Source organism: Anthonomus grandis, chromosome 1, assembly GCF_022605725.1.
Source record: "Anthonomus grandis grandis chromosome 1, icAntGran1.3, whole genome shotgun sequence".
Lineage (NCBI taxonomy): Eukaryota > Metazoa > Arthropoda > Insecta > Coleoptera > Curculionidae > Anthonomus > Anthonomus grandis.
The window spans coordinates 11,412,813-11,438,904 of NC_065546.1; the positions used below are offsets into that span (position 1 = coordinate 11,412,813).

The 26,092-nt window shown below is 32.1% G+C and overlaps 1 protein-coding gene across 16 annotated transcripts in view; it reads left to right on the plus strand.

Annotated features, from left to right (window-relative positions):
* Positions 1 to 15,849: 15,849 nt before the first annotated feature.
* LOC126734247 (glutathione S-transferase 1-like) overlaps positions 15,850 to 26,092 on the plus strand; it is an 86,500-nt gene continuing 76,257 nt past the window's right edge. For 8 of the 16 annotated variants that reach the window (XM_050437803.1, XM_050437810.1, XM_050437787.1 and 5 more), the window contains exon 1: positions 15,850 to 16,087. The gene's annotated coding sequence lies outside the window, so the exon portion shown is untranslated. The other 8 variants (XM_050437819.1, XM_050437795.1, XM_050437842.1 and 5 more) reach the window with 4 other exon arrangements.

The window sequence follows — 26,092 nt, forward strand, 5'->3', positions numbered from 1 at the left end:
TTGGCAATTTGTAAACGACCCTTGAGTATATCGTCTGGAAGAGGCGATGTATCTTTCTCCTTATTTAATACGTGAATAATGTATCACCATCTTTATTTAAAGGTATTTGGTTCAGTTTCTCAAAACCGAATTATTGTGAATTGTCCGTCTGTGTTGTTTATAATAGATTAATATATTGAGTTGTTGACAGAATAATATATTTTTGCTATATAAACCCTTTATAATTACAAACCCTCATAAAATCATCTATATTTTGATTCTTATAGATGGTTGTACCTATTAATGTGGAAACACTGTACATGGAAGGAAAGTAAAACTCGTAATAGTAAAAATAGAAAGAAAATAAGTCATATCATGGAATATCATGAATGGAATATATATCCTAATATCATGATTTTCATGGTATTAGGATAAAACAAATATTTTAAAGTTCATGCATCTATTCCAAGTTGATTGAAACTGTGTCTCATTTTAGGTAAGGATTACTTTTTTTCATACATTTTAACGAAATTCTTAAGGAAGTACAAGAAAAATCACAGATCTAACACAACTCTCTCAAATTCTTACCTCTATATTACTTTCTATTTTTTTTTGTAAACATAACCTCTCAAGAACTTTAATTGTTTTGTTTCCCTACAGTTGGCACAACTAAAATTTGTCAGAGTGACCAACATCGAAAGGACACAATCACGCAAAATGGCGGCCCCCTAGTAGTGGTCAATTACTTTTCATTGAATTGGCAGTCCAGGTATATTTATAAGTTCGTGGCAGCATTAAAATGTCTATTCAACAGCCTTCAATAAAAGAGATTAAATCGGTTGATGTAACAGCGAATAGTGATCAAAAATGTCTGGGAATAATGGATATTTTATCGACCTCAAAAATTTTTATTTGAAATGGCGACTTCCTTAACCTTATTAGTGTAATTTTTTCTCTTTTATCTACTTAAGGTATTTCGGACAATATGAAACTTAGCGAAGAGGTCAAATCTATTAATCCAAGTTAAAGTGACCCACCTGCCACCTGTAACACAAAAAAGTGCCGAGAGTTAAATAATTTAGTTTTTACTGCCTGGGTTTTAAAAATTCTGATTTTTAATTGTTGATATTTCAAAAACTGTTTAAGATTGGTATAGGGAGTTATACATGAAACGTGTTTAAAATTTATCATAAAATCCAAAAATGCATTAATAAATGGGACGTTCTATTTAAAATAATAATGTTGACTGCTGCCGTATTTTTGACCCACCCTGTATATTTTCTAGAAATTTGAAAATATGCAAAAAAGTAAAAGAGAATTGACGTATCCGAGCGTTTTTCAACCAGGTGAATCCTTTATCTGTAAAAAATATTTTTCCAGTCTTGGGCACACTGTATGTATATATACAATATACCCAACATATTGGGTGGAATGCATAAAAAGTAGTATATGCTAATGCTTCAAGTATATACTATATTTCTAAAGTTTATACTACACTAATGAAGCATTTACTACTCTCTGTAGCATATACTACTATGTACGTTATATATAGAAGAAGGTGCTATGCTTTGATTTAACAGAGAAAATGTAGAGTGGCTTGGACATTATTAACTCCAAGATGATAATAAACCGGTGGAAACAAGGGGTGGAACCCCGTCACCGACTCGGAAAATGGAGGTTTTTTTGAGAAGTTTGGGTGTTTCTAGCAAATTAACTTTGTAATTTGAAAAATGTAAACAGCTTTTCTTACAGGAGATCCTGGATTTCAGCAAGGAGTTGGTGTTGATCTAGACGTCAATCAAAGCACTGGTTCCAGAACCTTAGCCACGGTATCTAAAGCAATTTATTCAAAAAGAAACAATTGGATAAAGTTCCCCAACACTAACGAATTGCTTAGAGTTGCTATTAATGAGGGAGCACGTGGTGAGCGAATGCCCAGGGTTATAGGTGTTATTGACTGTACCCATGTAAAGATAACAAAACCATCTATTTACGGTGATGAATACGTGAACAGAAAAGGGGTATGCTCAATAAATGTTCAAGCTACTTGTAATGCCCGAGAAATGTTTACAAGTGTGGATGCATCTTGGCCAGGCTCCGTACACGATAGTCGAATTTGGCGAAACTCCATAGTGCATGGAATTATGTATAATAATGTGCATGAAGCAGCTTTATTAGGTGATGAAGGATATGGTGTTGCCCCGTGATTATTGACCCCATATAAAAATCCAACTACACCAATGCAAGAAAATTATAATTTAATCCATGCAAAGGAACGATGTGTCCTAGAGCGCTGTTTTGGTCAGTTAAAATGGCGTTTTCCAATGCTCCAGTATACTTTTCGCCTAAAAACTGAAAACATTCCGGAACATATTGTGAGTGCATTTGTACTTCACAATATCGCTAAATATCTACAAGATCCATACCATGATTTTGATGGAATTGAGATGGAAGTTCAGCATCCCAATGAACTAATGCCAGAGGGTAATCAAGCACAAATTCGAAATCCAGGTACACAGCGCAGAAATGAAGTTGCTGAGTTTTTATTTCGTAATGATAACTAACATACCTAATAATTTAAGTCATTATTATTATGATAATTATATACTAAAAAGGTAACTTATGAAATGTTTAATAATAAACTAAGTATAAAAAAGTAACAACTAAATAAACTAATTATTTCAATTTTAAGTTTGTGACAAAATATCAAACTATAAAAGAAATAAATGGATACTACACCTCATATGATATTTAAATTATGGGTTCATACGTAGACTTTATATTCCTGTTAATAATCCAACATGTCCCGCCTAATTAAATGGTCAACTAACTGCCCACCAGCTTTGGCAAAATTTACCAATGCAATCGCGGCCCGTTCCTGAGCTTCGGCTGAAGACTCTGAACTCGAGAAGCAGAAATTTGGGCTTCGGCTGCTTCAATTTGTTTTCGTAGACAGGCCTTTTGTAGTTGAATAAGTGTCTCCTCCTTATCAGCTGCTTTACAACCGTTAGGTGTCATGACTTTAACTTATTTGGAGCCAGATTTAAAACTGAGGAAGTCATCTTCACTGTTTTGGAAGGAAACATCAATCTCATTGCTTACACCGGCCTGACATGCACCTGGTACTCTGTATAGAACTAGGTTTTCTCCTACATTCCATAAGTCGTAGAATTTTTTTTGCCATTCCGTTAGTACAATTCTTTTATTTCCAGTTTTTTTCAAGTCAACTATTTTCTTAACTATTGTTTTCATGTTATTAAACTTTTTCAAAATTTGTTTTGTGTCTAGGTTTTTTCCCATTATTTTATTAAAACCAGTTTTTAATTTTTTTAGTGCATCTTCTTTTTCGTTTTTAATTTTTGGTGTCATCTTTTTATCAAATAAAATTTGATACCTTTCAAGTAGAGTAACAAATAATACTTGTTCGTTTTTATCTTGTCCTAGCTCAATCACTAATAGTTAAACCAGTATTATGATCACTGAACTATTAAAAAGTTTGAATCCGAACCGAATTACACGAACACACTTAATACTAATAGACGCACTGATAGAAAAACGAGTTTTGACGAGTGTCTTGTCAATTTTGAGAACTTTGACACGCGCTTACTGCGACACTAGTAGATACTTTTCTCTTAAGTAGTAAAGTCTGCCCAACCAATCTGTAGCTAAGCGGTATCGGTGCGGGGAACGTGGTTGTAGACTAGACCCGCCTCATTTTATTCATGAAATGGCCAGTGACGTGCGAAATTTTATAAACCGATTACACAGATTTGAATGTATTAAATATTAAAAAATATGGTTTGGTTTTAATTTTAAAATAGGTATTTGTAGGTAAGATATTAATTTGGAAATTAAGGTCTTCTAAAATATTTTATTTGTAAATATGTAATAAAAAAATGACAGACAAGATTAGGGAAGTTTGAGATAAAAGTAAAGTAAAGAAAACACAAAATTTGTGATACACCTACTTAGTTTATTCACTTAAAATAAGAGTGCCGTACTCGATGCCTGGATATCGCGAGGGAAAGAGCACGGCAGATATTCCGAATTATGCTGTTTAAACATTGAATTTGCTACATAATATGTATAATTTAAATTATTATTTAAATAAGTATAATCAATTTGTACCTGTTGAAGATATATTGCTAACCACTCCAGTAACAGTCTCACTCTGCCAGCATTTTTTAAACGTTAGGTCATTGTCTATCCAAGTTTCATCTAAATAGACAATATTGCGACCTTCGGCTCGGTGTTTTTTTATTTCTCTTAGGTATGTATACCTTAAAGATGTTATTTTTGGAAAATTTTCTTCTTCTGGCAATTTTTGCAACAGCTTTCTGCTAGTAGGCACAACTTTAAACCCATATAAATTCGATTTATTAGGTGTTTAACTATTTGAAAATGAAAGTTGTCGTCTTGTTCTACCTTCGTCATTCGCGGTCTTTTTTTGCTTGCCGGGACTAGAAAGCATTTTGTTGGGGTCCGTCCGCATTCTTTCTTCATCTTCTTTGTAAATTTTTTTCACCATTGAAATGCTTACGCCAGTATATTGCGCTTTACTGGTAGATTAACGAAGTTATTAGTAGCTTCTTCATTGCAAACCCTAAGAATTTGTACAAGAAGTATATAATCCTGATATTCGATTTTTTTTAGTCGTCGTTCCAATTCATATTACTTATATTTATAGACATTTTATATTCAAAATAACCAACATTAACTTTAAATCTTTTTTGTTTGTAAAGCAATCGAGCTTGGTTTTATTTCATTGAATATGATTTTTATTTATTACAACATTAGGTACATAATTTTTGAAATTTAGTGTCGCATAAATTATGATTCTATTTTAATGTTTTTTTTTTCATAACTGTGCTTAGGCTTTAAAATTCTCTTATTATCATTTTACTTACCTATAAACATTCGCAATCACTTCCCTTGCCTGGCTATGAATAAAGTTATTCATTTTAACGTAAATAACACAAAAACTGTTAAAAATTATGAACTTTAACAACAAAGAAACAAATAACACAAAACAGCAACAACAATAATAGCAAATAAACTAAACTATGCTACACAACTCAAAAGTCATAGATTAGAAATTAAGTAGGTACCTAAAAATACAACAATAAAAACAGTTTAATAGCTCAAAAGTATTAACATACGCCGCCGCCACTGAATCGGCAAGAAATCGATATTATTCGGAAAATTACACAAAACCTGGTAGGATGCGATCCAATAAGATAGAGAAAGACAGAGAACTGCATAAAAATAATAAATTAATGGCCGCGATGTCATCAACCAATCACCTGTCCCCAAACAGCGAGATGCTTCCGCGAAAGCACGACGTTGCCGGCTTTGTAAGTTTTATTAGGAATTTCGGATAAATGTTAGTCAATATTGGATTTTATAATATGCAAAACATTAGCAAATAGAACTAAAAAATATGGTTTAAACTGCATTGCATTATTTATTATCCTTTTTATGATTAAATAACTTAATTTTACCATTATATTTACTTTTTATTCAATACTATTTCATTTTTGCAGTAAGACGTGACAACGCTTCAAAATTTCGCCCGCATTCTTTTCGTAGACACAGATCCAATGGTCAAACTGTAGGTACTTCTGTTGGGTTGTACAGTGTAGTATTTACTTCATAGGCGAAGTAGATACTTTTATGTAAAAGCAAATGCTACAAAGTAAATACTTTTTAGCGAAGCATTAGCACCTACTACTTTTTACGCATTCCACCCATTATGTTTATGAAAAAGCTTCAAAAAATGTTTGTTTTTTATTAAAAATTTTCTGAATTACTTTACTATTATATACTGATATATAAAATTATTATTCCTCTCGCCTTTAATATAAAAGGCGTTTCTAGTTGCAATGTTTTTTTCTTACAAATTTGCACCTCTTAACATATTAAAAAAAACAAATTTTTGAAACCAATCTATCTATACTTTTAAAGGTAGGCTTACAAATGTCCCAGTAATTTAACAAATTTCTCGCACCAAACTCTTAAAATAAACGAAACATCACCAAGGCTTTTAGCGTAATGTATCATGGCTTGAAGTTTGAGAATTATCGAGTGGAAACAGTTAATTTACCAAGTGTCGCGCGTTTGTTTTAAAATTAGAAAAGCGCGACACCGAAAACCAAGAATTTTCAAATATTTTGCATTTCTGTCGACAGGCAAGCTTAAAAAAAATGTACTAAGCTATTCTGGGAGATTTATATAATTAGTGTTTATATCAAAAAACTCCGAATAAATATAATAAGATCAATATTGATTTTAAAAAGTAAATAGTGTTATATTCTAGATGTTATGATACTTTTCAAGAAATTAAAGATGAAAGAGCCATTCGATTTATTTTAGGTCGTAGGATTTGAAAATCCTAATAAAAAAATAATTGAATAAAAACCAAAAGACTTACGCCAGAGATGTTCAACTTTATTTTTTAATAAAGTTAATATATATCTTCAAATATTTTTGAGTTACCTCTGCTTAAAAAGGCACATTTTCGTCTTACATTATTTAGTTTAATACTATAGTTCTAGAAATTTTGTTCAGTTATACAAAACTATGTACAAACATATACCGGACAAAATCTATGTCGAGACAGAACCATTTTAAATTATTATAAAAAAATGATTTCGGATGTAGTTCGAGACATTTATTACGGCCTTGTTGCTTTATATCGAACGCTTAGCCTAGGAACTTCCACAGAAATTTAAAATTTTATAAATTTAGACCTTTTCGCATAGTTTTAGTTTACGACGTGGGCGCACGAGTATACATTTACCACCACAGAACATTGAGAATTTAAAGAAATTGTTCCGGAAATATCCCAATAGATAATAATTGATTGAATAAAATTCTTTGAAGGATAATAATTCAATGATCAAATTTCGTTCTTAAACTTCTACCAAATAGCATTTTTGCCGGTTTTTTCCCTGTAGTGGAGTATTCCTGTGGCAAAACAAAAAAACGATTAAGCACTAAATGAAGATCACAATGTGGATTTTCGTGCCTTGATTTTAAAATAGCCCTCTTTATTTTCTTAACCCTACTTTCAGCTAAACCATTGGTTGCAGGATGATAAGGTACCGCAGTTAAGTGTTTGATACCATTAGACTTTAAACATTTATGAAAGTCTTCTGACATAAATGTAGCTGCATTATCAGCAGTTCAGAAAGCCCAAAATGTGCAAAAAGTTCGCGAAATATTTTAATGGTATTTGAAGTTGTCAAATTATTAACATTAACGAATTCCAGCCATTTAGAAGTAGCATCTTGAATTACAAGAAAATTTTTACTAAAAAGATAAAAAAAATCAGTAGTCTCAAGCATGTAGTCTGGTCCAGACATCCTTTGGCCAATCCCACAATTCTAAAGAAGCTTTCGATAAATTGCTTGCATAAATCGCACATGACTCGCACCTCCTAGTAAGATTTTCAATTTCCATGTCTAATTTAGGCCACCACACATATGAACCTGTAAATTTTTTTGTTTAACTACGCTCATGTATCTTCTGCAATTCTTTTAAAATTTAATTTCGATATTTTTCAGGAATTATTAATCTATAGCCCCATAGCAAAGAACTATGTTCGTTGCTTATTTCATATTTTCCTAAAAAAAATGGTTTAAATTTCCTCTGCTGGACATTTATCAAGCCATCCATTCTTTATATAAAAAAATATTTTTCTCAAAAGACGATCTTTTCCCATTTCTTTTTTTATTTGGTTGAAATTAAAGGGAAATTAGATTCTTGTATAATATTAATATTTGAAACGGAAGAATTTATATTAAAATAGAGAAAATGTTCACTATCGTTTGAATTATTAATAAGTAGTCTTGACAAAAAATCTGCAGTATTATTTTTAGATATCTTATAATTGAATGCTGATTAAATATGTGCCCATCTTTGTAATCGATTTGCCACAAAAACTGCTAATCATAATATTTACTCAAAATATACAACTTTCTACCTTCCTTTTCAATTTGCGAATAGGAAACTTCAGCTTTATTTAACAATCTTCATGCAAATGCAATTAGCTTCTCCGTACCGTCTTCAAAAATATGACTTAGTGTCGCACCTTAAGCATATTGTCTTGCATCCACAGAAAGTTTTTTTTTCTCAGGATCAAAATGTGATTACACTGATGATAACATATTATTGGATTTTTAAAAATTTTATTTACATTTAGTGTCCCAATTTCATTTACTACCTTTTTTTTAACAATTTATATAATGGCCTTAAGACTTCCAAAACATTTTTTAAAAATTAAAAAAAAAATTTAATGCTCCTAAAAAAGATTTTAATTGAATAATGTTTTCAGTTTTTCAACTGGTAGACCCAGAAGTGTTCGGACACCTGAAAATATTACAGCTGTAAGAGAAGCAGTTGAACGATCTCCTAGACGTTCAGCTGTTAAATATGCCTCTGCTTTGCGTATGTCAGATCGTTCTGTGAGAAGAATTTTGCACACCGATCTGAAGTTCCACCCATACAAAATGATGATCGTGCAAGAACTTAGTGAACGGGACTGGGAAAATCGCCGAGAATGGTCCAATGATATTCTTCAAAACGTCCCACAAAATGCGCTTTTAATAGCGAGTGACGAGGCTCATTTCCATTTGTCTGGCTGTGTGAACAAGCAGAATTTTCGCTACTGGGCACCAAAAAATCCGCGGCAGCTCCATGAAAGGCCACTTCACAGCCAACGTGTTACCAATTGGTGTACTCTTGGTTCTTTTGGTGTTTGAGGTCCCTATTTTTTTGAAGAAGAAGGGGTAACGCTTACCGTAACTGCTGATCGATATGTCGACATGCTACGTAATTTTTTGGAACCAAAACTTAGGGAACTTGAACATCCGGATGTGTGGTTTCAACAGGATGGGGCTACAGCTCATACGGCAAGAAGGACAATGGACCTGTTAAGGGAAATGTTTCCTGAAAGTGTACTAAAGTGTACCTGAAAGAAAAGGTTTCTTAACATCATCCCCGAATCATTGACGAATTGAAAGCACCAATACGCCAAGAAATTACAGGAACATCGCCTCAAATTACTGCTCGAGTAATGGAAATATTCAGAAATCAGCTTCAAATGTGTGTTGAAAGAAATGGTCGCCACTTGGACTATGTAATTTTCAAAACTTAATAAAAACAAAATGGCATACCATATAATTTTAGTTAATAAAAATAAAATATAAATAGCATTTACGTTGGCGTTTTAATTAAAAATGAAAATGTGGGAGATCATTTTGCCGGACCCTGTATATGTTTATATACGGCGTATGAGCGGTCGAACTATTCCTCTCATATCAAAGAAAATATGTTATTGTTGTGGCAGCTATGCCAATCAGTTATTAATTTAGATCTGCTTACATTTTATTACATTTGTAGACAATTTAAATTATTAGTTTTAGAATTTAATTTAAATTTTAATCTGAAGATGACACTGTTATCGAAACACGTGTAAACGATGAAATAAAATTGAAAACTAGGAAATTGATAAAACTATTTTAATTAAAAGTGATTTGTGTTGTTTAATAGGAATACGATTAAAACCAAATTTTTAAATTCGATTTTGTTATCATGACGATGACTAAATAAATAGCAGCATAGCATTCCAAAGAAATTTCGAATATTTTCTTAACCCATTAGTGCGTAGAGTCCCTTAAAAGGGACGCCACTGGTTTCAAGCACATGCGCACTTCTAATGTTTTCATAACCTCGTGCATTTGTCTAGACGTTCGATATTTGTTGTAAAATCAGTTCATGTGCAGAAATCGGAGATAGGGTTTTGATTTTGTATTTTTATGTGACCATGGATCCGGAACTTTACTCTACTCGAAATGGAGGGTAAGTTCTAATTTTTTATATCGAAAGGTTTTGAAACCAGCGTAAAGAAATTCAGTAAATATGTTGTGTTTGAGGTTAGAATCATCATACAATTTGGTCTGCAAAACAAAAATGTGTTATTGTTTTCTTAGACATAAATATTTGTTTTGTCCCTTATAAGGGACTCTTTGCAAAATAGACAATCCTCAGTATAATTCGTAATTCGTATTTTTCAGATTATCTTTGCATGAATTGCAGACATTATTTGAAGAAAATGACGGTGAAGTTCAACAAAATCTTGATGTTAACATTGGAATTCCTGATGACCTAGGCGAAGACACAGAAGAAGACAGCGACAGCTCTGATGATGAGCATATCGGAGATGTAAATCGCTTATGCCGTGGAATACTTCAGCAGAATTGTAAACTAAGAGCCAGAAAACAAAATGATTTTGACGAAAAAGATCTAGTTCCTCTAGCCCAACTATTTCTAAAGTCTAAGGGTTTATCTCGTCAAACCTATGAAGCCCCACCTAATGAACAAGATGATTTTGATGAAGAAGATCTAATACCTTTAGCAGATCTGCTTTCTAAACCTGGGCAAGTATAAGTCAAGACAATTTTTCAACCCCTAAACGTAGAAAGCTATACGAATGGAACGCAGATCCCCCCATTTTTTTTATGAATACAAACTGTGTGCCACGAGAGCCATCTCAAGAAGCAAAAGAAGCCCAAAATCCGTTAGATTTTTTAAAACTGTTTTTCGATGAAGATCACACATCGAAAATTGTTAAGGAATCCAATAAATACGGCCAACAAAAAAATAAAGAGCTAAATTTCACAAAAGAAGAGTTATATGTACTACTTGGAGGAATGCTTCTTTCAGGTTATGCAAAATATCCGAACAAGAGGATGTTTTGGAATCCAACAGAAGATATACCAAACATTTTAAAAAATAGCATGCGACTAAATAGATTTGAAGTGTTACTTCGCCACATCCATTTCAACGATAATGCTAATATTGATTGCAGTGACCGGCCTTACAAAATTCGCCCTCTTCTGAATTCACTGAATGAGAATTTCAAAAAACACAAGAGGTTTGGATGAACATCTTTCAATTGATGAAAGCATGATACCCTACTATGGCAAACACTATGCCAAACAGTACATCAAGGGCAAGCCGATAAGATTCGGCTTCAAAAACTGGGCTCTATGCAGTAGTAATGGGTACATAATTTCTTTTGAGATTTACACTGGCAAATCAGATGCAGAAAAAGTTTTTGGTCTTGGTGGAGACGTGGTTATGTCCTTACTACATAAATCGGAAGTGACTTCTAACCAGGGATATAAAATTTTTTTTGATAATTATTTTACAACCCTGAGTTTACTGAACCATCTCTCGGAAAATAAAATTTGTGCAACGACAACAGTAAGAGAGATTCGAACGGAAAAGTGTCCATTTCCTAAAAGTACTTCATGAAAATAAAAACCAAGGGGAAGCCACAGTTTTGTTTCTTGTGATAACGTTACTTTTGTACAATGGAAGGACAACAAGGTTGTGACATTGGGTACCAACTTCGAAAGTAATGACATTGTTACCACATCTAGATGGTGTAAGGAAACTAAAACTAAAAAACAAATTCCACAACTAAAAATTATAGCTGGATACAATAAACACATGGGATGAGTTGATAAAATTAATGAGCTGATTGCTTTGTGTAGGACAAGAATACGACAGCGAAAATGATATTGGCCAATAGTTTCATGCTTATTAGATGCAAGCATCTCAAATGGCTGGGGACTTATGAAAAAGCTAAGACCAAATGATGCAAATTGTGCCTCCTTACTAGAATTTCGGAGGTATATCGCCCTAAGTTTTTTACAGTCCTGTGGTAAAAAACCAAGTAGAGGAAAAACTACGCCTCCAGTTCATAAAGCCTCTAGATTTGATAATATAGGACATTTAATTCGGTACAATGAATCTGATCGAAGGTGCCAAGTATGCAAGAAGAAAAGTAACTTTATATGTGTAAAATATGACTGTGGACTTCATCCAAAAAATTGTTTGGAAAATTACCATATAAACTAAATAATATTAATTTTATGTATTTTATGCATGGAGTCCTTTTTGAGGGAGGGATCATAACACACTAATAAATACTAATATTTGATTTTTGTATTTTTTTTATATCTTATTTAAGTCATTTAACTAATTCATAAAGAAAAACCTCATTTCCTTCATTTGCATAACTATGTGATTTCAATTTTGACCTCAAGTCATTTAAAGTAAGAAATATCCATATATGCTAACTTAAAAAGTACTTTATTATTAACTAATTATATTATTTACTAATTTACCAATAAACCTACCATATCATAACATCCCGGATACTCTTCTTATTTTAATTAAAATATAAAGATAATTCTTAAATTCAAACTAATAATCTTGACCCAGTCCCAGAATGAGAGAATAATCGCCACAAATGGTGTCGGTGGCATGGAAAGTTCAACGACCTCTGCCTCCCGAAACCTTTTTAAATGTACGGCACATCCATAATATATCCCGAGAGGGTAAATAAAGGAAAACAGACAAGTCACCTTAAGCATTACTTAAGATAAATGAAAATTGAAAGAATAGGAACGAAAAACAAGTGTCTAATGTTAAAAAAGCTGACCCCTAATACATAACAATACAGTAATACGTCAAGTACGGGCATCGCGCAACAGTTTTTATGTAATTCGGGGTTCGAAGATAGGAATTGAATTGGGTGTTATTTTGTCAAGGATACAAAATATTATTTAGTTGTGATACATACACAAAATCCTTAAGTTTACTTAAGAAATCTGTGTGTCATCTAAAGGATACAAAATCAATAACCCTATCGTTTATAAATTTCAAACTAACCAAAACTTCTTTAAAGCTCTTGACAAGATTTCCTTTATTTCAAACGCACTCATAGAATGTTTCTATAAATTGTTAAAATTAGCATTTTATATAAAATATCCTGGCTTCTAAATATGACTAAGAAGAAAATATGAAAACAAATTAACAACTCGTTCAGCTCGTTGACCAATAATTAAACGAATTTAAATTAGGTCAAACGTGATTAAATGTGAGTATTTTAACTAATTGTGAGTATTCTAACCATCTGACCTGAAAATTTGAAAATCAGAAAATCATTTCAAAACTTTTTTAGGACTTTTCTAGGAAATTTTTAGTAATATGCCATGACTCAAATCTGCAAAACCAAAAAGCGTTGTTAAGTTAATTGTATATAAAGAATACTGGCATAATACAAAATTATTGTTTTGGATTGGAATTGCATATTCGTGGAAAACTTTTGAAACAATCCTATTAATTACGAATTTATATGCGCTTTGTACATCCTGTGGCTGAAAATAGATCATAAATATATATATTTCACATTTATTAAACATTGAAATTGTTTCTGAGTTGCCACAATTCATTTTCAAGAATATTCATATTATTAAAAATTAAAAAATATTCAGAAAGTGGTACATTTTTACTACAAATTTAGTGGTACATCACAAAATCCTCGATGCATTAAAATTAGATATGAAATACCCGGTGGGTACATTTTATAGGAATACTAAATTAAAGAAAAATCCTCTGAGTTTATTTTTTAAGATTTTCTTTTCTTAAAAAAATAACTTTTCTTACAGCGAATAGCTAGCTTAGTTTTCTTCCAACCAATTGACTTTTCACTATGCACAAAAGAATTTTCAGATATTCACATTTCATTACAAATATTCATTTTTTATCAAATACTTCGGTTATGAAATAAATTATACCACATTTCCAAATTGTGACTCTGTGGTCTGTGTTAATAAAAAACTTATCTTTAATACTCATATAGATAACATCCTAAGATCTTCTTTAAGGACCCCTAGGCCTTCATTATAATTATTTTCTAATACTTCAAGCAGGACAGTTTTGTTTAACTCCCTATTATAATTACGCCTTATGCAGTGTATATTCACAGGCTCGAGTCAGTTCAACGAAAATTCTACAAATATATTAGTTTTAGGTTGGATGGTATATACCCTGACAGGAGCTTTAGTCAGCAGTTACGGCTTTCAAGATTTTATGTACTTTCTTCAGCAATCTGCTGTTTGTCGGAGTTTGGTTTTTTTTTAAGTATGCAACAATAAAATTGATGCTTCAGGTCTCTTAGCAGCTTTGAATGTTGGTGTTTTCTACATTCACACAAGCAAATGCAGTGTGTTCATCTATTTCCTAATATTAGTTTTATATTACACCAGTTAGTGAGTTTCATATTGTTACACAAAATTAAGGATAGCACGGAGAGTTAAATAACAAAAGAATAGGTTTATCGGGATACTCCGTAAGACGGAAAGCAGAACAAGTAAGGGTGATATCTATCTTCACGTGTTTCCACTTTTTGGCTTCTTTAGGGCAGGGTAACTAGAGAACCAAAGGAAGAAATCAGGGAAAAAAAAGGAGTTAATAGAGCTAATTATACAAATAGGTTGTTTGCTCCTCTTTATTATCCCTTATGTTCTTTTCCTTTACTTTTTCCTTTGGTTGCTCTGCCCTGAAGCGAAAAAGCAGAAAAACATATCCGCAGGTAGCATCTTTACTTGTTCTCCTTCCATCTTACGCAGATTCCCGATAAACCTTTTGCTTTTTAACTATCCTTGCTATCTTTAATTTTTTTAAACTATATCGACTTGGGTTAAGGTTGTACCATACAAGTAGCTTATGCCTCCTTAATGTAGATGCTTTATTTTTACTTCAACACCGGAGTTAATAGAGGTGATTGCACAAATTGGTTGTTTGCTCCTGCTCATGATCGCTTATGTTTTTTTCCTTTACTTTTCCCTTTGGTTCTCTGGTTGCCTTGCCCTGAAGAAATCAAAAAGCAGAAACACGTATGGGCAGGTACCATCTTTACCTGTTCTGCTTCCCCTTTTACGGAGTATCCCGATAAACCTATTCTTTTGATATTGTTATTTCTTACATTACTGAATTTATTATATTATCTGTCGATATTTCAAGAGGTGTCTTATTATTAGAATTTATTTCTTTGTTGAAAAATAAAACCTTGAATTTAAGTTAATAGTATTTAGCATGCATAGCAGTTGAATGTGGAGAAGCCTGTTGTTGTTGAGTCTTAATATTTTCCATCGAGAAATATGACACTTCCACTACGAATTTCGTTATGGACCACAATATCCTCGAATGTTGTTCTTAACTAGAAATGCATGTTACTAAAATGCATATGATCAGATCCCAGCCTAGGGACATCAATGAAATCTTTTGATATAAAGACATGACTTTCCATAAAACCCAAAACATATTTTCGAATATTCATAATTTCTCGTCAAAGTCATGTGTACCACATAATCCTTATTGTTCTGATTTAAAAATTGATGTTTCTCAAATACTTAGGATTATTCCATAGTAATGTACTTTCTCAGGTTACTCAAGTCATTCCATTAAGTACTGTATCATTAATATTTATATTTCATTTAAACATATTCATATTTTGTAACACCTATGTATGTCACCGAATATTCTTGCATAGAACTAGAATTACAAGGCAAATACGTAACAAATATGATATATGCCGGGTATATCTTGTGTCAGTCCTTAGTCAATATTTTAAAATAGAGCACACTTTTTTTAAAGATTAATAGTGAATGAATAGTGAAAATATCAATATGCATTTGCCCCACAGTTTTCATCGGACTATTTTTCATGATGAACGACGGTTATGCCTGTTCACTTCTTACAATATATGATTTTAATTTTGGTTTAAGGTCTTGTTACATTAAGTCTACAGTAAGGTTTCAAATCGGTATCTTATTACACAAATACATCATCAGAATTGTAAAATCTATTTTATAATGTCTTTTAGCGTTTACCCCTGTATTATCACCCTTAAACCGGCGACGACGACGGCGGCGACGGTTTATTGATTTCCCTCTCTGCCCCTACAGCTCGTGGTGGCGGCGGCAGCACCACACTCGGAAAAGTGCATAGAATCTCCTCGTCCAATCGGTCCGTGGTCGTCTCACCGTTCAGAAACAGTCGCGGATCAACTGTTGGTCTAATCGGGAAAACTGTCGTAAACGATCGCTATAGTAACGCGGCGTTTCATGCGGCATTTCCGTGCCCGCTTTCCGTGTTGCCGGTATCTTAATTTTTTTTAATTAGTGAAATGATACCCGTCAGCGGTTGCGATGATAGGTTTGGTGTTTGTTTGTTGGATGGTTATATAAATGTAATACTTTAGATCGGTTGTTAGATGACTAAAGAGAAATAGAAGTCTCTAATTAAAAAAAAGAGAATTTTTTTTGCTGATGATTATTTTAGACATGCTAGGTGATTGAATACAGTGGGAAATTGTAAATAGTATATAAATCTAGAATTATGTAGTTATATTGCAGTTGACTAATTATTGCAAGTGACAAGTTCATTTATTCATTACCGTCACCCTTTTTGTCGAAAACGTATGTAATTAAGTATGTATCTTGACGATAAGCTTATTATACTATTCTATAAACGTGCATATGTGCCATATTGGCTGCATCCTTTTTTCGATTGCAATCTTTTTTTGATTTTTATTCGAAACCTTAATATTCCTAAAGAGTGAAAATTTTCTTCAGTGATTTGATTAATAGAAGATCTTGGCATTTATAAATTAGATGTGTCACCGTTAATTTTCTCACTAAACATAATTTTTCACTATGTTTTGTTCGTAATCGTCAATTCATTTTGGAAAAGAAGTATCTTCATCAGTGACGCCACATAAGCTTGTAAACAGGAGAGGCTTGTTATAAATATTTAAATTATAAAAAGTACGATAAAAATGTACGATCCCCGACTTTGGCGACTATTAGGTATAAAAGGCTAAAGAATTTAAATATTTATTAAGCAGCCAGATGATTCTGTCTTCAGAAATTTTAGTTTAATTTTTAATTTATCTGTTACGACACATTTATAATTGAATAAATATTCGCAATACACACATTAGAAAAAAAACCTACAAAAGAATGATGCACAAAATTCAAAAATTATATAAATCAAAAGGATACTGTAGGCATTTGTGATAAATATTGCTCTTTTAGCATCTAAGCATAATTTTTATCCTATTCTTAAAAAAATCCAATTTTCCAGATTTTCAACTCATTTCTTATTTTTTCCACGCATTAAAAAAAAAACAGATAAATATTCTTCTATTTTTACATCTTTAGACATATAGATATTATAGATATAGTTTACTGACTTTCAGAGTAGATTCGTTAATCCGATTCTACTCAAAGCATTTAACTCTAAATATTTTTTTATCTCATTCAGGTATTTAATATAATTTTTTTATTTTTGTTTTCGAGGTGATAATGATTTTTCTACTGTTTTTTAAATATTATTTATAGAAATTTTATGAGAAGGCTTTGAACACCTTTGCAATCTCTTAGCTGCCACTGGTTTGAATCAAGTTTTCATAAATTTAAATTGTTATACGTCACTTCATAATGCAGATTGATATTACGTTGCAATATTAATTAGAGATATGAGCGAAGGATAAGAAATTACCTTATATAAGCCCTTTTATGAAGAAAGTTATCGAAGCCTGAGAATTGTAGCTTGATGAATTTCAATATGCATATACAAAATTGACTTTGTGCCATATTGACTGCATGTCTTACTTATTAATTTGCTTTAACATATTTGCACTTCTTTGCTATTCATTTTGGATAATACCAAACCTTTTTAATCTCTGTGTAATATGTATCTTATTGATACACTTATTATACTACTATATAGTATTTAGATTATTATTTGATAAATGCCCGTGTCGTCACAGAATTAATTGATTATCTTGTGTTAAATAGTTTTAAGGTAAAAAGTTCTTATACATAATGGTCTAAATACTTGGTTTTTGAAGATTCAGGGTACAAAGATTTATTTTTATTTTTGGTTTCTCTGCGTAATTTTCGAAATATTGTCGATTTCTGAACGGAAATTGGTATAGTTCAATTCAGAGATCTATTAGAATCTTTGATGTGCCGCGAATAGTCCGTATGCCGGTGTTGCTTGTATTGTCACCCGACATGCATGTTTAAATCGCAAAATTTTATGTGGAAAGAGTCATAAAGTAATATTCTAAGCGATATTTAATCATTCCATTAAATAAATAAATGTTTTAAGCTTTTTTTTAAGAATTTATACATTTGATTCGTAAAATTTGACTACATGCGCCCACGTACTATTTTGTTAGACGTCTGACCTCAGTCACAGCCTTTCAAGCGTGAAAAGTTGCGCAGGTCCGACCTTAAAATTTATTTGTATTTCAAACTTTATTATTCGGGATTTTTGGGTTTAGTTTTAATAAGTTAGAAATTCAGGATAGCTGATAGAAAGATAATATTTAATTTAAATATAAGATTTAAGTACGTAAAATGAGCTTAACCAAAAATTTTAATTTATTAAGTTTAGTTTTTAGCGCCATCAGTGGGATGTTTATAACAAGTGATGAGAGAATAGGTGGTACAAATTACTTACGCCCATTTATTCTGTGGATTAAGGCATTAAATATTTACTTTTTGACACAAAAGGGTAAAATGTTTTGGTGTGTCTTCAAATTTTATATATTTCCTTTTTTACTTGGTGGTGGTTATTAATGGGGATTTTGGCTGCCATATTCAATGTCCTTTATTATTTTTTTTAATTAATACATATTATGATATATTATTATAATAATATGCTCATAAAAACCCCCATCTCTATATTTAGTACCAACTTCTTTTGATAAAAAGTAATTATGTTGTCAGAAAAGTGGAAGTATATTTTTTAAAATAAACTTTTACATTAAAAATCATCTAGCTGTCTATATCTTATGCGTGTAAAAGACAAGTTTTACTTATAAAAAAAAACATACATTACATCCTGAATGCAATATTTATTAATTTGTTTGCCTCATATTTAGTTATTGTGCATATTAGTAGAGATTAGATGAAAATTAACAAAAATAAATGCTTATACTAAAAACTAAAAATCTTAAACAAAACACTACATTTTAAGTATACTGGATCCTTAAACTACAGTGAGGATACTAAATACTTTTATAAATTTAACCACTCTTTTGAATCTGGCCCAAAAAGTTAAAACAATTTTCTATTCTGTTTTTTTGCCTTTGTTCTTTAGCAGTTTCTTTCATTAAGGAAGGAAACAGTTTCTCTGTTGCCGCTATGGATTCCAACTTCATCTCGCACATCAGTATATGGATACTAAAGCATTACAGTATATATACTTTATTGTGTAGCTGAAGGACAAACAGGGGCAGTAAGCTGAAAAAAACAAAATTTTAAACTTGTTTAATTTATAAAAATAGGGTTTGTCTTACTATGGCAAAAAAGGGACTTTTTTCCAGAGAATGGAGGAAGAAGCAGTCTTTATTGTGCCGCTGAAGGACAACAGGGGCAGTCAGCTATAAAAAACAAAATTTTAGACTTGTTTTCTTAATAAAGACATTGTTTTTCTTACCATAGCAAAAAAGGGTTTTTCCCAATCATAAATGTATCATACCATGTTTTGGCTAAATAATATATGGATCTTTCTTCCTCACAAATTTTTTAAATTTTCTTCAAATATTCTATACACCACCTGACAATTCCATTACAGCAGCTCTTTTGTTAACCATCTTAAGCTTAAATCCAAGTTTTATCAGATATCTCCGCAAGGTTGAGACTGAGAAATGTTTGTCCCTTGCCGATAAGGTGTCCTTAACCATCTCTATGGTCAGAACCTCATTGTTTTTGTATTTAGAATACACACCTTTCCTTAGCAATTTGGCAATATCCATGTCAAGTCCCTTTGATTGTCCTGCATCTTTCCTTTTTAGTATGTCTTTAATCCCTTTTTTTACAGGCATATTGTACTACGAGCCCTAACAACTATATGTTGGAACAAGCAGTTATTTTGAAATAAAATGCCCATTTCGCGAAAATATTTTATATAATTTTTTAATCATAAATATGAAATGAACAAGCTTTTTTATAATGTTTAATATTGCTTTTATAATTTATTTATATATTTTAAGTTATTTAGTATTTAATTACTTGGTAAATAATTGAAAAATGCTGACAACTAAATATTGGAACAAGTGAGTTTTAAAAAAGGAAAATACAAATTAGTAAGGCGTAACGTCCAATTAATAATTAACCAATTAATGGATGAATTTAATAAGTTATTTATCTGTAAAGGAGTGTGATACGACTATAGTTGTTACATGACCTTCTATTTCTCTTTTTATGTATTGGTATAATAACTCCTTCTTTCCAGTTATCTGGATCGTTTCCTACTACCATATTTTTTGTATCATCTGATGTATGAGGTATCTGTTTCTGTCGACCCTTATTTAGGCATTCCGGATGGATGCCATCTCATTCTGCTGCTTTATTATTTTTTAGCTTTTTAATAGCTTGACCTGGGCTGGGATTCTAAAATTTTTACTCATATAACTGATTACTCGATATAACTGATTCTAAATAAAATTCAGTCGTGAGTGTCTTGCAGATTGCCTATTTTTTAACGATTTCGACGACACGCTTGGGTATATCGTATACACTATCAGACGATATAGCTTCTTCCTTTTTTAATACGTGCATAATATGACAGCATCCTTTTTTAAATGTATTTGTTTCATTTATTATTTACCAATAGTCATACCACGTTTTCATGAGATATCAAGAAGCTTTCTTAAACACAACAACAGGCAGAGGAAGTAGAGTTATCATTGAATGGGCAGTTTTAGTATGTCAAGATTTTATGCCACAGATTATTACCAAAGAAGCATTGGACAAGATTTTAAATTTGAAATTAACGAAACTACTGCAAGTCTTTGAATCCATAAAATTACTGAAATTATTGACAATCACCTTGCTGACCGATTAATTTTTCAAATATAAGAGATGAGAGAAATTAATAAATTAACATTTATAGAGAGATCCAATTTCCCTGGTGTTATAGGTCCCATTGATTGCACCCATGTTGCCATATTAAAACCAAAATTGGATGAACACAACAAGTTTTTGTGATTTTCAATGAATTGAATTATTATTTTCCAATGGATAGTGGTGGTTTTAAACGAAATTTTTTTATTTTAAAGAAATAATATAGTTATAGGCATATATTTAAATAAAAAACACGAAGGCGAAAAAAAGTAACAAAATAAATGAAAATTCTTAGTGTTTACTGTTTATTAATAGAAAAGACAATTGACGTTTCCATCTGTCAAATATTAGGGAAAAAACAAATATATACCAAGAAACTCAAATTAAATCGAATAAAACGAGTTTAGCTGACGATTGAAATTTAGAATCACCCTTGTCGTCACGACTGAGTCGCGATCGAATTCTTTAGCTTGAATAACAGCCTGAACTCTATAAGGCATTGTACCAACTAGACCTTCACAAAATTCAGGGGTGAAACTATCCCATATTTCCTGTAGTTTAGCACGTAGTTGAGGCAAAGTACGCTGCGGACTATTTCTTAGGCGTTGCTTCATTTTGTGCCAAAGTGTTTCAATTGGATTGAGATCCGGGCTGCTAGAGGGGTGTGACAAAACTTTCATATTATGTTCCCCCATCCATTTTTTGGTAGATTTAGCAGTATGACATGAGGCACCGTCCTGTTGAAAGATAAAATTTCCAGATGGATATAAATTTGCTGCACTTGATAAACGCGAATGTTCGAGAATTTCTTGATATTTTTCTGCATTTATTATGCCATCAATAAAGTGTAACGTTCCCAACTCTTTAGCTGACATACAACCCCACACCATGATGGCCTGTGGAAACTTTACAGTCCTTTTAAGACAATCCTTATGGAATGCTTCTGTTTTGTCCCGAATCACACGCGCTTTCGATGATCTCCGACACAGACATCAAATTTGCTTTCGTCGCTATAAATAACTTTGCTTCAATTTTCTTTGGTCCACGAGAGTTTTGATTTGGCCCATATGTAACGATTCCTTTTTTGAGTCTCCGTTAACAATGGTTTTTCCTTGGCCTAGGCGAAAAAATGAGAAAAATGAAAATAATATAGCACAGAACAGCCTATTAAACATACCTTATAAAAACTAAGACCGCTCTTGTGGATATATTTGCGGCAGCATTCTCTGGAAACATTTATCCCACTTTCACTATTCCACCTTGCAGTTACTTCTCGTAAAGTATTTCTTCTTCCCGACTTACACATTTTAATCAAGTTCCTTACATTTCTTTGAGAAACAACTTTTGGACGTCCTGAACTTTTGCCGCGAACACCAATACTGGCAGTTTCACCATATTTTTTAATTATATTAAATATAGTAGTTGATGCAACATTTAATTCACGCATTGTTTTCACTTTACGGTACTGCCGGATAATAATTTCTCGCACTTTGAGATCAGTAGGTTTTCCACGAGCCATTATTGTATTTTACTCGTAATAAAAATGACAGTAATTGATTATTAATGGTCAAGTGAGGCATCAAAATTTTTATTGTTGACAACGCACTACTTACTTTTGTTTATTCAAAGCCATCTTCGCGTCAAGCTAATAAAACTGGAAGAATTTGAGCAAAAGCAACCCATCTTCCAACATTTAGTTGTCAACATTTTTTGATTATCAAACAATTAAATAAATATTAATTAACATCAAAATTTTATTAAACCTTAAAAATAATTCTCTAAAACATAAAAAATGTTATTAATTTATTATTTTTAAATAAAAAAAAGAAATTAAAAGAATTACGGTAAACTGGAATTTTATTCGTAAAATGACTACTTGTTCCAATATATAGTTCTCGTATAGGGAACCCCTATTAAATACGCTGTTTTTTGCAAAGCACTAGAATCATTTGTGAACTGAGGATCATTCCTTAGATTGTTAGAGACATTTAGATAAATTTGTTTGGCGTCTGTACTTAAACAATTATGTTTTAAAACTGCTTGATTTTCCCCTGTAGCTTCTACTTGCCTTGCTTCTTTTTGCTTCCTCAACACTAGAAAATGAACTATCAGAACTATGTAAGTCTAAATCATCACAAATGTTATTGTCTTTCTTGTGCACCTACGATCTCCATAAGCCCGCACAAACACTTTCCTCTTCATTTCTCAAAATCAGTGGGATAGAGAGATACACAATCACTTGCACAGCCTAAAGTAGGAATTGCCAGAACGCAGGTGTTCTATCTTTGTTTAATAGACTGGCTAAAAAGAGGTGACAAGTCTGTGAGTGCTGGAAGTGTTTAAAATATTTTGTAAGATGCTTGGATTTTAGTCTGCGGTCAATTTTTTTATATTATTTTCTTGTGATATTATTTTCTTTCTAAAAATGGAGATTTTCGAAAGAAAAGTAAAAAATAGTTTAAAACATGGGGTTTTACGTATATTTAAAATGATTTCATAGAAAAACAATATAAAATTTTGCCATTTAAACATGTATAGCATGCGACAATAAATATGACATAGGTGCACGGACTAGTAAGTGCGGCATCTGCGACACATCAAAGATTCTAATAGATCTCTGAACTGGACTTTACCTAGGGTTTTTTAACATGAAAAATAAGAATTTGTCCTCAATTTAGCTCTTACTACTTACTTCTTGTAGAGGGCGCTATCTACGTGTCAAAAGGTACAATTTTTTGCATGAATTCCTTAAAAATTTGTATGCGAATAATGTAATCTATTATGTGTGACCAGGAGCAACGGTTTTCGATATATTTGAGTTTAAAATAGTCGATCTATGTGATTTCAAGAAGTCAAAGAATATTAATAAGAAAAAAAGATCAAGTGGCTGCTCAAGGCGTTTTGTTTATGTTGTCATGCAAATATTTAAAGACAAGAAAATTTTTACGTACACCAATGCTGAGTGTGCTAATATGTCTTTTACATACTTACAAAGTTTTTAGGAATTGACGTTCGCTAGGAGGAAAATTTGAGAAAACTAGTCACCTATCGTGGAGCTGGAACGATAAGAACGCCAGAAGAGTAAGTCCTTAAGATAATAGAAGACCATCCGGAAACGAGTACCAGGACAGTAACGTTTGGGTTAAATATTTCTTATTTTCTGCTATAGAAAATCTAAGTTGATAATTTGTTATATCCCTAATATGTTCAAAAAATTCCGGCGCTGCTGTCTCGTAACTTTCTTTTACACATAAATTTCTGCCGTTGTTTTCTCCAATGTCTTATTCAAAATCCTTTGTTTGAAAATCCACTTTGTTCTAGTCTGTTTACCGACGACGCAAATTTCTCACGCAACTCTAAATGTAGTTTTCATAACAATTATATGTAGTCAAATAAAAACTCATTTGCAATACAGCAATCACATTTTCAAGAACAGTTTTCTGTTAACGTGCGAGCACTCGAGCAGGTTCATTTTCCGTTCGGGAAGATTTAATGAAGAGATATATCGGCGTTTTCTTGAAGAGGATTTACCTATTTACTGGAAAATGTGTCTCTTAGACTACGAAATGAGATGTAGCTTATGTATCACGGTAGCACGGCACATTTTAGCATCCAAGCGTGAGAGTTTTTGAATCCAAATTTCAATAGTCATAAGATAGACAGGAGAGGGTCTTAATCATCGCCAAACCTAAATAATTTGGATTATTTTTTTTAGGGACATCTAAAAACCTTAGTTTACCAAACAGCTATTTATAATGAGAAAGAACTGAGGCATCGAATAATAATAAACTCTTATAGAAGGATTTAAAATACTGTAGGAATTTTCCAAAAGTACGCGAATCAATTAGAAAAAGATGCCTTGATGCATGGATGCGTGCATACAGACAGAAGGCGGACATTTCCAACATTTATTGTGATTTTGATCTGCTTTTTTCACCCCGTTTTTACTCTATTGTTGTGTTTATCTGTTCAATTTTATTTAAAAATATTTCGATTAAAAAAAGTTATTTTACAGATTTGTTTCACGTTTTTAAAACACATGCACCGATTATTTTTAATTCAAAAATTTGGAAAACGGTTGCTCCTAGCAACATCTAATAAAGTACCCTTTCCGTGTAAAAATAGTTAGGGAATTAATTTCCTTAATCTAAGATATAATAGAAGGTTGTACAAAAGTCATGAGTCTTTAAAAGTTATAAAAGATACCTATGTAGATAGCGTCCTGTACAAGTAAGAGCTAAATTAAGTAAAAATTAAGCTAAAAAACGAAAATTCCAATTTTTGGATTCCAATTTTCGAACTTTTTACTTTAAAAAAACTTAAAAAACCAGCCTGTGAAATATTATACCCTTGTTAAATAGCACCTTGCATAGAAGCGCATTTCTGGAATATAAACATGATCCCTTATACACTGTGTACCAAAATTAACGCATAATCTTAGAAATTGCATTTTTTTTTCGAATGTTTTTTTTGTCAACCAATATTAAATAAAGGTCATTCAAATTGTTTTGGGGTTTTGGCAACTGTCGCAGTCATCTCCCCATGATATTCCACATATGCTGTATTGGATTCATATCCTGGCTTCTGGGTGGCCAATCCATGGTAGCGTCTTAGACGTCTTCAAGGTACTCATGTGGCACAAGCTACGTGTGGTCTCGCATTATGGTGCATAACCTGCAAATTATCTCCAACATAGGGGGCGAGTGGAACCACCTGATCTTCTGAAATGTCTTTAATGTACCTAATGTGCAGTAAGACGTCCTCTATCTACAAGTACTAATTCTGTGCAACCCACCATATTAATCCCGCCCCAAGCCATTACTGACCCTCTCCCATAACCAGCGGTTGCCACTATATTGAATTACGCATATCGTTCTCCTGATCTTTGGTACATTCTATGTATATCGTCAGAAAAAAACAGAGTATCTATTTATCGCTAAACATAGTCTGTGCCCAATCTTCATTCTCCCAACCAGCGTGTTCACGACCGACTTTTAGTGTTCGTCTAGGCTCTAGCAGGCCTTATATTTGTCTTCGCTAGTTTTCTCCTGATTGTGTTTTGACTTATTCTAAAATTGTAATACTCCAGAAACTCATTTTGTAAACAAGTGCTATAGTCGAATTACCAAACAGATGGAGTAAATAATGCGCGCGAAATATAGGCCCGCCCATCGATGCAACCTTGGCAGATTTAGACGAGGAGAATTATGCCTACTTATTTTAAATTATTTGACCGTACAGCTTTGCTTTGTAAGCAGCTTTTTTTTGAAAAAAATGAAATTTAGCATATTTTTATTTTTTAAAAATCAAGCCTTGGTACGAGCATTTTTAAA